General features: G+C 39.7%; 1 pseudogene; it reads left to right on the plus strand.

Annotated features, from left to right (window-relative positions):
- Nucleotides 1-14617, plus strand: part of LOC121959422 — a 43240-nt pseudogene that overhangs the window by 21488 nt on the left and 7135 nt on the right.

Below are 14617 nucleotides of genomic sequence, written 5' to 3' on the forward strand. Positions count from 1 at the left end.
ATCATGTCCCAAAAACTTGACATTGATTCAGGCTTCAGAGCGACCATAAAGACCATCAATCATTACCACCAAAGTCCTAAGACAGGCTGTGTATTTTAGAAGCATTAGTGTTTGTTTTTGAAGCACTTTTTTTGGTTGGCTTTTCTGTTCTTGACGTCAGATAGGATTTTTTTGGCGTGATTCACCCGAGATGGAATCTCGTATACTCATTCGTCGGGAAGATTTTGGATATTCAAGGGCAAGCGCATACCTTAGATAACTCAGCTTCTGTTTCAGCTTCTGTTGATACTCTGATCCTGTTCTTCAGGAGCAGAGAGGTGAGCAGATGAGTAACAGAAAATCCGTCCACAGCTATTTGTTTCTCTGATTCTTCCATCATTTAAATCATTTTTCAAGCAAGAATGTGAAATATTTGCTGATTCTACCTTCTCGTACGACATGATTTGCTGCATGTTTCTGTTGATACTTTCATGAATATTTTGGGGTTTTGGACTGATGAAACAAGACATTTTTAGAAATTACCTTGTTTTTCACTATTTTCTGACAAAGACAAAATTAATTTAAGAAGACTTATTATGTCTGTATTTTGAATATAAAGTGTGACAGTGTCAGATATTCATATTAAAAGTGGCCTAAGTTTTTAATAATGAGGTAAATTCATGTAGAAGTATTCCATGTAGGCAAAAAACTCAGGCTTTACACAACAAATTATCTCTTTTAAACAGTTTGCTCTGTTCCAGTTAAAGTTTGATGTCATAGTGTAACAGATTTCTTATGTAGTCGTCTGCTCCAGGCACGCTACTGCAAGTATTTACATGACATAATCTACACTGCTACATATAGCTACATACTCATGTTTGGGAAACATGTAATCTTGGTTACCAGTGTTTTAAATTTCTCTCTGATTTCCGATCATACTTCTGCTGGAACATGTCTGGTTGTGTTTAGAGGCTGTAATTGGTGATTTTTCATGGTGAAATATGCAGCTATTCTCTGTTACAGTCATCCCCTGCCTGCACGTACATGGTTAATGTACATGTAGCTATATGTTAGTGTCTGCCAAACATATAATTTTGTTAGCCAGTGTTGTAAATTTCCCCAATTTCAGATAATATGCCTGCCGCAACATGTCCGTATGTTTTAGAAAAAGCCTTTATTGGTGATTTTTCATGGTAAAAAGTGCTGGTTACAGTCATTCCCTTACTGCAATGACCGTGAAAAGCCAGAAATGCGGAAGATCCGGAAAGCTGACCAATCAAAGCATACCAAGCTTTTTGGAAGTGGGGGTTAAAGAGAGACAGACGCTAAAACTGAGCGTTTCAGACAAAGGGAGAATACAGATGATTCAGCACAGACCCTAAAAGGAAAAGCTGGTAAACATGTTTTAGTAGAAACCTAAAATACAAGTATGGACCTGAAAATGAAAATTAAAGATCCCCTTTAATTATTTGTGAAACTAATTGATGCTAACCTAAATGTAAAAAAAAAAAAAAAAGACTAAACTAATGATATGCTCAATCTGTTTACAAGAAGCATTTTTAATGTGATTTTGTGATGAATTTAGTCATTCTTAATGGCATTCAGTCTTATCAAATAAATGTAATTTTCATTTTAGGAAGGCTTGAGGAACAGATGCTTAAAATAACAGCATTAGTAAATGCATTCTATGTTTTCCCAGAATGACACAACTTGTTTACAACATGCTTTTAATTTGTGTGCAGACCTGAAGCACAAATCACTGCAGGCATCTCTAAATTTACCTAAATAACTCTTCAGCCCTGTTTAGCAGTGCAGTGTTGTGTCCCAGGCTCCATACATCCGTCATGAGAATGTCAACAAAGAGGCTGGCCGAGCACAAACCTGCCCCCTTAGCAACAAACTGTCAGGACCCCTTTTAGAGGCCTGTTTTTTTCTAGAGCACTAAACACCCTCTCCGCTTACAATAAGTCATCTGAGGCTCTGCGGGCAGAGCCAAGGCATGCCCCAGAAGAAGCCGTCTCACAAGGTGATTACCTCAGACATCTAAAAGCTGCCCTGACGTGAGGTTAGGGGAATGTTAACGATTGCACTGTATGTAATACTGTCTACCTTGCAGTCTCAGACTCCCAGTGGCCTTCAGAAGAAGGCTAGTCATCCCTCCCATTGGGAACTCCACAGTTTCTGCCAGGATTCTTTTTTTCGTTCGGTGGGAAATCTTTTGCAAATTTCCATTGCCTTCGCAAGATGACTGGTTTGTCCATGTGTGTTCTTCGCTCCACAAACCTGTCTAGACTTCCCAGAAGCATTGCCAGTCATTTACGTAGCTCAGGGTGACAAAGAGTTCAAAGAAGCACAACACTAAATTTTAATAAGTCACACATGTTAATAATCAGGCCAGCAGTTTCAGAGCATGAACAAGCTAAACTCCAGTTTGTGATCTGTTACTGTATGTTGAACCTTTTTCATTGTATCGCTGTATCTTTAAAAAGTGTCAAATCCAACGCAACTCTCAGGAATTTATTCTTGATACTAACATGATCACCTTTTCCACCTTATTGGATGCCACCCTCATGTCTCTGCGGCTGGTTAGCCTAGCTTAGCATAAAGACTTGAAGCAGCAGGAAACACCTAGCCTGGACCTGTCAGAAGGTAACAAAAATCCACAGTAGGGATTATGCAAAAGAGATCATGAATTACTGAGTTTTTGAGGTGCTGGCAGGCAGATTTTCCACCTTATAACAGATGCAGGGTGGCTGTTTCTCCTGTTTACTGTCTTTATGCTAAGCTAAGCTAAAAGGTGGCAGCCTTATGCTGCGTTCACTTGGAATCAGAGAGACGAAAAGCAGCAAACCAGATTTAGTGGACAAGAGCAGGACAGTTAAGTTTAATGTGGCCTGCAGAGAATACCGGCTACCAGGGCTGTGTATTGGCAAGAATCTGCTGATTTGATATGAATCATGATTCAGTGTATTGTGATTTTTTTTTTTTTTTAACTTATTTTTGGAAAACTTTCAGTGCTAGCAGCCCGCCGTTTATGACTTTATGTGTGCCTGTTTAATAGGTGTGTGTTGTTTGTGTTTATGCTAGCCATTTGTTATGTTAAAGTGAAAGAGTCACGGCTGAAGATAAATTACAGCAATGGGGGTTTTTGCAGTCGGGGGTTTAAACACAACACAAATTAACCGCTGCCACAAATCTTTGCATGTAAACTATTCATTAATAATCAATACAGGGATTTGGAAACTTGATACAATATCACAAAATAATATAGCCAGCAGCCAGCATAGTCAAGCACATCAATATTTTCATACACCCTCAGGAACAATGGTAAGTTAAAATATTTTAACTTTTTGTACTTCTTTGCAACAGAATTTAAAACTGGATGTTGCATTGCCCCTTTAAACAAGGTAAAAACACAGGCAACGTGGACAATCATTGGTCATTACCAGAATAATTCCATAAAATGATAAACAAAAATTGTAAACAATACGGCATCATTATCGCAGCATATTGTCAGGCATGTTTTGTTTTACCATCATGCCATTCGGTTTGTTTTTCCAGTGCCATCTGGAAGCGTTTTATTTAAAACACAAATGTGAGAGTGCTGTTACTCATCTTCTTTAAATATCTGCAAGAAAACGAACTTGCATACTTGATTCCTTTGTATTTTTGACTCATAATTATTAACAAAAATTTGCTAGAATAGTTTCGGCACATAGGCATTCGGTCTTGGTGAAATTTAATAGTTGGCACATTTTACATGCAAAGTTCAGAGGAAGTGTCTTCAGAAGATGCGTGTGTGTCAGAAAAATGTTGCCTGTCTTGTTTTGCTTCAGGGCTGTACTGACATGTTGTTTCCCTGCGTTTTGTGGCCTCGACAGGTATGTCAAACCCCAAGCACACACCTCTCCCTCTCTCTCAGCCCTGCAGCTGTCACCACTGCAAAGCACTCTGGGTACAAAAAAAAGAAAGATTTCAGTGCTAGAGGGAGGCTTATGTCTGCTTTGACCTTTGCAGGCCACATTAGGAATTAGCAGCAGGTTCAGTGCATTTGTTTAAGTTGCGAGCAAAGATGTGTGTGGAGGTATAAGAGAGAGGGGGGCTGCGCGCTCTGTAATGATGACTGCGCAGGCCTTCCCTGTCAGCCCCCTCGCTGAGATGTAAGGAATGTTTTCAGTCATGGCTGAGCAGTATGTTAGCAATTTAGGATTACCTCAATGTTATGAGAAGGGAGGAGGGGAGAGAATATGGGTGGAGAAAGGGTTCAGGAGAGAGACAGAAAGGGGGAGAGGGGGGTACAGGGAGTGAAGAGAGATTACCTTTTTGCTCACTATCTCAGCGTGGAAGTGGAAAATTCCAGTGGTCGTGTAGTAAAAGAAAAAGATAGGCGTGTCCTGTCAGGGAAGAGGTTAAGAATGGCAGCCTGCAGCGATCTGAGCGGGTGTTGAGCAATCAACAAGGGAATCATAAGCAGCTGAAAAGGAGAGGAGAGAGATGGAAAGACAGAAAGTTTAGAGGACAAATGAGGCTGTGCATGCAATTGTACGGCTGCGTGTGTGTTTGTAAGCACCTGTCATGTCCCCCCTGCTGTGTGGACCAGCCTTTCTCACTGTCTCTCTGACCCCCACCACGTCAAGTCTGAGCAGATCTCGGCCGCCACGGCTGCAGCTGCCATTGACGAAGCAGCCTCCTCTGTATTCTCTCAGTTGGAGCAGAACGTGTCTAAAAAATATCTAATATAAGCAGTCCTACTGAGTTGTGACATATGAAACTTCTAGGACCCTCAGGACATCTGGGGCCGGCCCCGGAGTTAGAACAATACAGTGTGAAGCAGCGTTATTTGTTTTGTTTTGTTATCATGCAGCACAAATCTGGAATAAATTCCCAGATGATGTTAGACAAGCCCCAAGTCCGACCACCTTTTAAGTCAAAGCTAAAAACTCATTTACACTGCTTTCTCCTCCCACTAAAACGAACTTTTTTTTTTAAACTTATTCTAAACTAGATTTTAAATAATTCTGAATAATCTTTTCATTTTTGCATCACTTGTATGAACTTTTGCAATTTTTTAAATGGTGATTTTTATTTTAAAAAATGTGAATCGTTTAGTAATTAATTTTAACTTTTTATTTATTTTTTCTTGTAAATCTGCATAGTTTATTATGTTTTATATTTTATTGCTCTGTAAATCACATTTCGAATTGCCCTGTTGTATGAACTGTGGTAAACAAATAAAGCTGCCTTTCCTTACTGGGTCACTGTTCCAAGGAAACCAGGCATAAATAGTGCAAGCAGCTGCTGTTTTGAAGTCCTTTTTTTCTGATTTTTTTCTTAGAATTAGAATTATATCCAGCTACAGGTTTTGTTTCTGAAAGTATCAACTCCTGATTTTAGTGACCCAGAGTCTGTTGAATCAGATCTGTTCAGCACTTTTTCGTGCCTGAGGACTGAGGTTGAACTTGAGATCTCCTGAGTGATCATGTTACCACTTAAAATGTGCTGTATGCTACGGTCTGCTAAGCTAAGGGTGTGAAGTAGAAGTTAAGGGATTTAGGACTGATGGCCTCAGTGTTTCGGAAATCCTTTGCTTTGGCCCTTTGACCAACTATTCTTTTCTGTGATTAGTACATTTAGTGATGTAAGGGTTGATAAAAATCAAGGCTCTGTTCGATTTGTTACAGCAGTATCTCAGGGTGTTAATCACCAGAGGCCCCATGATACGATATCATCATGATACTTACACGATACAATATTATTGCAAGTTTTAAATAATTTGGACTAATAGACTAGTGGACTGAAAAAATAATAATAATTCTAATAGCCGACCAAAAATGTAACCCTTTGAAGCCTGGATCGACATCAGCTTGCATGTGCTACATTTAGACGCCTTTGACAAGCTATTTGACCCTTTTAAACCCAAGAAAATTGATTTTTTTTTTTTTTTACAAAATATTGGGGAAAAAGGGAGTGACCAACTTGATAAGAAAAGTCTCACAACTTGCAAGAAATTAGTAAATTGTGACAGTCCAAAAAATTAGAAGACTTTAATAATTATAAATTATGTTTAAGAAAAAATATAATAAATATATGAAATTAATAGATGTATTTTTCAGGACTTTCTTTTGCTCATTTTCTTATGAGACTTTTTTTCTTTTTTTTAATTTTTAAGTAATTTCCTTGTAACTTTTTAAAAATTTTTTTACAAATATTTTTGCTAAATTTTGGGCCATACCTTTTTAAGGTTGATGTGGCCCTCCCCACATCTTTCTGAAAGAAGTCAATTTCCCAAGGTTTCAAAGGGTTAATTTGCATATGGGACTTTTAAGATTTATATAATAAAAAAATTAAACTTTGCGGCCATAAATCGGTTCAATATTGCCATGCAGAATATGGCAATACTATGCAGTATCAACTTTTAGCCCACACCAAGTAGTATCATGATCCAGTCTGCCTGTTTATAAAATGTAATGTCTGAGAATGTTTCTTTCAATTCCATTTCCAAATCACTTAAACATCCAGCTTTATAAAAGTTTATTTGAAACTTTGAAATCAAACTCTGGCATTATTTATTCGTCCATCTTCAAAGCGCCGTCCTTGCAGCATACTGTAAATCACATAAAACAAAAGCTGCAATTTGAAATATCACAAACCATCCAGATGTTGTGGAAAAAGCTGGAGATATCATCTCAGCTCACCACCACAGAACTGCACTGTTCCACAGATGAGCAAAACACATTTTTGATTGACCATGCAATATAATTTCTGTGCTCAACACGGCTATAAAGCCTGCTTAAAAAATGATATGGTCTTGCTATTTAGAATTAATTGCGTGGAGAAAGTCTGTTTTGAATTTACAGTTTGACCAACAAGCCTGAGTGCACCTCACTGCTCTCAGAGAAGTTCTTATCTTTCTTAGTCAAACTGTATCTCAGTGTACTTTGCAATGAGATATCTGTGAAATGCGTAGCAGAGCTCTGTGGTCGGGACAATGTAATGTTTTTCCCCCTCTGCTCCTCAGCTGAAGAGATTGAGAGTGACAGTTGCGCAGGGGTCAGACTGGCATTGTTCTTTCTCTGCCATCCTCTGCGGGGATGGTCGGCAGCAGGTGCTGCTGTCCGTTGAGTGCAGGGTCACATAGTGGTGTTGTTTTGGGAAAAGGGGGCTGTTTGCTGCCAGGTGGCAGTTGTTGGCAGAGACAGTTATGGCTTTGTGTTTCCTCCAAGAGTTACAGCATCAGCTGCCCCTTTTGCCCCTCTAACCGACGACCCCCTACCGCAACCTAATGGCCCTCACCCCGGCTCTAACCTTTGCTTCTCTCTGAGCTGGAAGCGCATGTGTGTGTTCGCCTGAGCTCTGGCTGTGTTCGCAGGCCCAGGCCAATCAGACTGGCTAGCACAGATGTGACAGGCTTAGAGGAATGCTAGGAATGCGGAGGCGCTGGAGCGGGCGTGTCCATCCTTGGCCCGGGGCAGAGGGGGGACGGGCTAGCTCAGTATCGGCAGACAGTTCAGCTCTGCTCTGCTGGCCGACCGCCGGGCTGACTGGTTGGAGAGCACGGTGAGGGCTGAGAGCCTGCTGGAGATGGCCTGCAGTACTTTTATGGTAATTGCACTAACCGGGGCCTTCTAAGGGCCAAGTGCTAAAGAGTGTGTGAAAAACCAGGACTTGTTTCTCCTGTCATTATGTGTGCGGATACGCTGAGGACTTAAATTTCCTAGACACACAGTCTATTGTGTGTCTGTGTGTGTTTAAGAAGGCACATCTTGTTTTTGTTGGTGTAAATTTCTGTCAGCAAGTTTCGAAGAGTTTAGGTCATTATTCATAATGATACAGCGGTTCAGCCTCTCCCTTTGGACCAATTTTCAGCCACAGAAACCCAGTAAACGTGACTTGGCCAAGAAAATAAGTGAAAAAGACCAACAGGCTGATTTTCCTACAAGACAGCATAATAATGCTTTTTGCACGTCTTATACACCGAAGATGATTTTTCTCTTGATCCCCGCTGAACTTTGCTTTGAGGGGCAGAGCTTGTTAAATCTCGTGCACGGCACTGAAGGCTAAAGAAGACCATGAAATCCCAGAATAGAAGCCTGTTCTCTGCACAACCTGTTTGTGCAGAATGTCGAGAGTAGATGTTATGTCATGAAAAACATGGTTGTGTTTTCTAAGCACTCTCTATAATTAGGCTGCAGGGCCCCGTGAGCAGACAATAAGGAGGTGTGAAATGAGCTAATGAAAAGTTTGGGGTAAAACAAGTAAATCAATCATTTAATAACAGTATTATTTCAAAGAAAAAAATCAAGAAACGGAGGTGGTATCATAGCCTGTGACCTCTGAGAAAAGTGTGTTTACCCTGAGTCTGAGGAGCTCTGGGAAAGGTCACACTGATTTAAGATGCGTCCTCAAAGTACTGTAAGAGTGCCATCTTCTGTCCATTTCAGGGTATTATCTGTAATATACAAGGGCTACTTTTTCTACACTGTATTCTTGTATTGGTTGTAATTGTGACCTTTCTTTCTGTTTTGCGTTCCAGGTCGCAATGAATTGATAGCAAGGTACATCAAGCTGAGGACAGGCAAAACCCGCACAAGAAAACAGGTAAACAAGTTTTGATGATTGGAGAAGAATAACCATGCATGAGTTTGGTTTTTAGTCACTGACAGTAAAAGACAGAAAGGTGACAGCTTTTAATTGTGCGACGTTTTTATAAAAGGATTTATAGTAACTAATGTCATGCTAATGTAACTAATGTAAGGAAAAAAGAGAATTCTTTAAGTAGAAGCCATTTAAAGGATAAGTCTGGTTTTATTTTCTATGTTTCTTACTGTCAGCGAATGTGAAAAAACTTCCTTTCAAAAGCTTTAAATTACCTGTGCTGTCTGTGGCACTCATACTGGTAAAGATTTACATTTTTAAAAAAAGGCAAAGTACTGTCCTAAAACAGAAGGGGGCTGTGTTTTTTAGCACTCACTGCTCAGACAGGAGTGCATTTGTTGGGACTATTTTCAGCTGTGGATTAATACACGTTTGATGCCCTAGTGAGTATTTACAGTATTCACAGCAGGTCGGTGTGTGTTGGACTGACCATAGACTGCGTGAAAATAATGAAGCCCATGTCACCCATTTGGTTTGTCGTCTCCCGTTTAAAACATGGAGGAAAAAGAGAACAGGATACAGCGCTGGAGTCAGACCACCACTCATCCTTATGAAAACTGCGCAAATTTGATTTCTACCATATGAAATTATGAAAATGTAGACGCTCAAAGAAAAATGTCTTTTAGCCAATGTACATCTATAGGAAAAAAGTCTTTTTCACCATATGGCATCATGTCATTTGGAATGACGCATTGGAAGTCAATAAGGAACAAATTAGATGAAACAATGGTTACACAAAGAAGAATTGTTAGCAGCATCAGTTTATTGATGGTTTTTCTTTCTGATTTGTTGTCGATAAGAAGAACATTACCAGCCGTATCCTTTAAATCAACTTTTAATGTTTGCATGAACTTTGCAGAGGTCTTTATGTGTCTGTTATACGTGTGTGTCTGCATGTGTGTGCGCATGCATCTGAGTGCATGTTGTTTTTTTGCTCAAAAACTGTTTCACACCCCTTTAGGTGTCTAGTCACATACAGGTGTTAGCACGGAAGAAAGTTCGTGAATACCAGGCGGGTATAAAGGTAGGTGCCACCAACCTGCCTCCCGGCAACACTGACTGGGCGTCTCTTTCCTCTTTGGTTACGGCTTCTCTCCCTCTCTTTCTTCCCTTGTCGTTTCCTCTCCCTGTCTCCTTTTCCTCTTCCCTCCTCTCGGCTATTCTTCTGTGCAGGTTTCTAGCCACTTGCAGGTTCTCGCCCGGAGAAAATCTCGCGAGATCCAGTCAAAGCTAAAGGTATGCGCTTCACCGCGGGCTCGGCGGGGCTGGTTAAGGCTTGGCTTTGCACTAACCACCTAATGTGTGCATATCATTAGTATTATTAATTGATACAAGGCCAGTTGCTGCTAGATAAGTGGATGCAAGCTTGGCAAGTAAATGATAAATCCGATAAACAATCTTAAAGAGTAATACGTTATATATCCACAGTGATGCTTTTGTACAATGCATGCAGCTTTTTATCTTACGCTGTAGGTCAGAGCTGCATTAACTCTAAGACTAAACTCACCACTCAGTAGCGAAGGTATAGCGGCTGATTCTTAAATTCTGCTTTAAAGGAATGCTACACACGCTGTGATGAAGAGCCAAGCCATCACTCATTTAGCCGCATGTTGCTCCAGCTCTGTATCTGTCCTCTGTGCCAGCCATGCCTCTGCAGCAAACTCTACTTCTCTAAGACTTCTTCTTTCCCTAAAACTCTCTCTACTTTGATGCCTTTAGTTCCTTTGGTGTGTCTGTCTGTGATGTGTTTTTGCAAAACTGAACATTCACAAGAAAAAAAGTCTTTATCATATGGCTCGTTTTGAATTGTCCTTTAGTTCTTTCAACCCCTTTTGTCTCTCTTCTTTTTACCATTTTTGCATATTCACATGTATCTACAAGTGACATGTTTTGTTTGAAATTATACCGTAAAGAATAAATTCTTTCACCGCCCACTGGACGTCAAAATGAAGTCAGAAAGACATTGGACAGATATTAAATTTTGTTTGAAATGAAAATTGGGATGTCTAAAGATGTTAAAATTTAATGTTGTGTGGTTGTGTGGTTGTCAAGACAAAGATGACGTTGGCACCAGACGTCTGAAATATGTTGGATTTTGGTTACTCAATTGCACGACTTAAAACCACAAAATAGCAGTGTCGTCTTTCATCAGTATTATGTATTAAATTGACATTTGCATTAGACTTCCTGACATTTCATTTTTACATCTAATGTCACGACCTAATTTCAACCAAATATCAACATCTAAAGACATTTGTGGATATCTGGGTGGAATCAGATGTACTTTAAGTCAACCAGCAGTGGCTCTTTACTTCCTTACATCACATAAACTTTGACCTCCAGAAGTGTTTGTATAATGTACAGAAAGAATATTCAACTTGTTCTTCCAATTAAACAAGTTTTTAAGCTTTCCACAAACAATTAATTTAGCTTGAATACAAAGTAGAGTACTGAATTTAGCAAATGCTCAAAAAAAAACAAAAAAACTCTTCATCTTATATATTTTGCATCAGGTTTTAGTTTTTTTCAAAGCTTGTATTATATTCTATGTGGTGACTTCAGTCCTCTCTGCTTGAATGGGGTAATCATGTTTTGTACTCTTTCCGTTTACTTTTCTGAACACATCTGTATTTTGTCATACAACACAACATATTTGACACATTTTTGTAGCAAAATGAAAAATTGTTATTATTTCATGCTCGTTTGTACTTAGTCAACCCATTCCCAAAACAGTCCTATTTATTTTAATTTCAGCTGGTCACTCAACATGTAATTTAGTTCAGTCATTTGGGTTTTTAGTGCTTTATGAGTTCACCTTCACTGGATGATATTGGCAGCACTTGAAGGATTTGTCAGTGCTGTTCTTCCTTTGAACTTTTTTTCCCCTGAAGCTTTTGAATGTTAAATATCAACTAATGAACTGTGCATGTGGTGGTAGCGCTGCCAGCACTTTATGAGGTTAAGCCAAATAGTTTAGTTGCCAAAGAAAAACACTTAACTAGTTTCCAAGTTCAGAAAACTGACAAAGAGCAGTTCCTTCATCTTGGAAATAAATCAAAATTGTAGCATCAGCTGAACAAACAGGAAGTGAAAGTGTGATGGCTGAAATGGCTACACACTGTCGTGCCAGCTGCACTTTTGACATTATACACTGGAGGCTTGTGCTGCATCAAACCTCCAAGGATTTAACTTTTCACTGTTTGCAACATGCTTTTGCTCTGTTGGTATAAGTGGTGAAAATGTTCAGTTTTATAAAGCAAATTGTTGCTAAGTTATATCTACTGAAAGAATATCCTTTAAAAATCTTACACTTTGCTCATGGCACGATTTTGATGATTAAGTGAATGTTTTAAAAATTATTTTAACCTTTTACTGCTATAGAATGAAATGACTCAGAATAAAATAAAACTTCAAAACTTCATCAAAAATTAATATAATAGGGTAGTCATAAAAAAATAAAATTTACATTACCATATGTAATGTAGAAGTTTTGGCAAAATGTCTTTACCCCGTGGTTTTCAAAATATTGGGAAAATATAATCATTCTTCTAATACTTCGGTCCCTACTGAACCTTGCAACCTCTATACCAGAGCAGAACTCATGTTATTGCACACAGTCGAAAACAGAGGAAGCAAACCTGAATTAAAAATCAAATTTTATGCCAACTAGCACTTAATATAGTAACCTTAACACGTCATTTAGAACTGCACAGTACTAATGGTTTCTCTCTTTTTTGATTCAGGCTATGAATTTGGTAAGTGAATCTGACTTGTGCAATATGCTTCCCTCCTCCCCTTTGTTTGGCAGCACCAGTGCACTGTCTCCTTGCTCTGGCCCTCTGCTGGCATGGCGTCCCCGCCCCATCCTGTATTGAAGCAATGCTTAGGAAGCAGCCACGCTTTGAACTCAGTGCTGCTGCGCATCCTGCCTGATGTAGTGTAATCCCCTCAGCCTCTGCCATAAAGCCAAAGTCTTGCTTGCTTTGCGTTAAGGTGTTGCTCTTTGATTTGGGGTCTCACTCTTGAGGCATCTGTCCTTTATTGCAATATCATAGCTTAAAGCTGGGGTAGGCAGTTTTATTTTGAGTTGTTGGGCAAAAATCCCATGATAAACTTAGAGCTAATTCAAGTGGACTGAGAGAAAACTAGACCTCTACGCCGCCTCTTCGCTCTGTTTTCAGGCTTTAGAAAAGCTAAGTAGTGACGGGAAATTCTGGCTAATCACAGGTTATTTCCGAGAAACAGATGCATGTGCACATCCCTTTCCCTGAAAACCTGTTTCAATGACAGAAAATCCTGCAAAGAAAGTTGCTGTTTCAGAACTGACAGCAACTGTCTAAACTGCAAAGCAACCTAAAAACAAAAACGTTGTGAGTCTGACAAAACGAAACACATTTCAATATCAGCAAAGTGTTTCAGAGATGGAGAGAAGATGTTGCTAATAGTTTAGTGGTCTGCCCAAGGGCTCACAGCTGCAGTTTCAGGTTTATATAGCTAACAATGGCGAGAACCTTGAATTGTGTCGCCCGCCTCACTCCCTGCCGCTATAGACCACCTTGCCACAAGGAGAGTGGGCAGCAGCTGTGGATATGGCCCCTCAGCTGGGCGGGACGGGTGGATTCAGCCAACAGAATCCAGCCAGTGCAAAACCCAGCTCCAGGAGGGAGGGAGGGACGTTGGGATGGCTTCCTAGATAATTCTTGTCTCATTTGTGATCTGTTAAACAGAGGGAGAGAAAGAAGGGCTGAACGATTCTGCACTGAAATCAGATTAAACTAATCAGTGTTTAGGACAGAGAGGAGAGAGCTGCAGCAGTACAGTGTATTTTTCAACTTCTGCCTTTTTTTTCCACTGCCTACCCCGGCTTTAATTAGCTTCAGTGCATCTTTTGCAAACATTCAAAAACAGCAAGAGGATGCATTTCAAATTTAGTTTTGTGTGTTGAAATCCAAGCTTAATGTGTTTGTAAACATGAAATATGTGACCTTACACCATGGACATGAACTTGTTGGCTTTGTATTTCACTGACATTGTACCATTTTGATGCGCATAGTAGTAACTGAATTTGTCGATGTACATATTTTATGCGACCAAAATGCAAATCTGCCTTCCAAACCAATGCACTCTATTCTCTTTCCCCTGTGGTGATCCTAATAACGCACTGACATTCAATTGTTCTTGTGACCCAAGCTTAAACTCCAGTGTGGCAACGCTGCTTCATCTTCCTCGTTCTACTCTTTGCTTCATTCTGTCAAACTGCTCTTTCAAAAATAAAAATGTTTTTTTTTGTGAAGTTTTGAGAATAAAAAGAATGTGCTTTTAGTGACTGTAAAGCTAAACTCACGTCAATATCATTGCAACTATTCAAGGCTCTCTTCAAGATTATGAAACATATCTGAATCAGAATTTAGGTTTTGTTTATATTTTTTATCAAACAGATACAAATAAATGTGATGTGGAAATCTGTATACCACACTATAATACAGCAGTTAGTGATGTTTAGGTTACAGTGCCACCTTGTGGTTGACTCATGTTATTCTTCTGTTTCAATCTGTAGGATCAGGCATCTAAAGACAAAGCCCTGCAGAACATGGCAGCACTGTCATCTGCACAGATCGTCTCCCCGAGTATGATAAAGAATCATCTTCCACCACTGCCTCCTGCCCCCTACCAACCACCCAGAGTTAGCCCACCACTCATTTTCTCACGCATAATCATATTTTGTTGTATGTTGCAATTACATTGGATTTTGCTTTTGAAAAAATATCCTACAAAAGCATAACAATGTTTTCTTTGCCTTCCAGTTCTGGCCTGCTATCCCAGGACAGCCTGGACCCTCTCAGGAGTAAGTAAACCCCTTTACTGAACCCACACGATGTCTGTGGTGTGACACCAGGGCGTGTTTAGTTTCTGAAGAGAGAGATTGGTGCTAGAGATGAGTAAAGAGTGACTGAGTCAGCACAGGGGCTAGGTTTACTGTCAG

Source organism: Plectropomus leopardus, chromosome 2, assembly GCF_008729295.1.
Source record: "Plectropomus leopardus isolate mb chromosome 2, YSFRI_Pleo_2.0, whole genome shotgun sequence".
Taxonomy (NCBI): Eukaryota; Metazoa; Chordata; class Actinopteri; order Perciformes; family Serranidae; genus Plectropomus; species Plectropomus leopardus.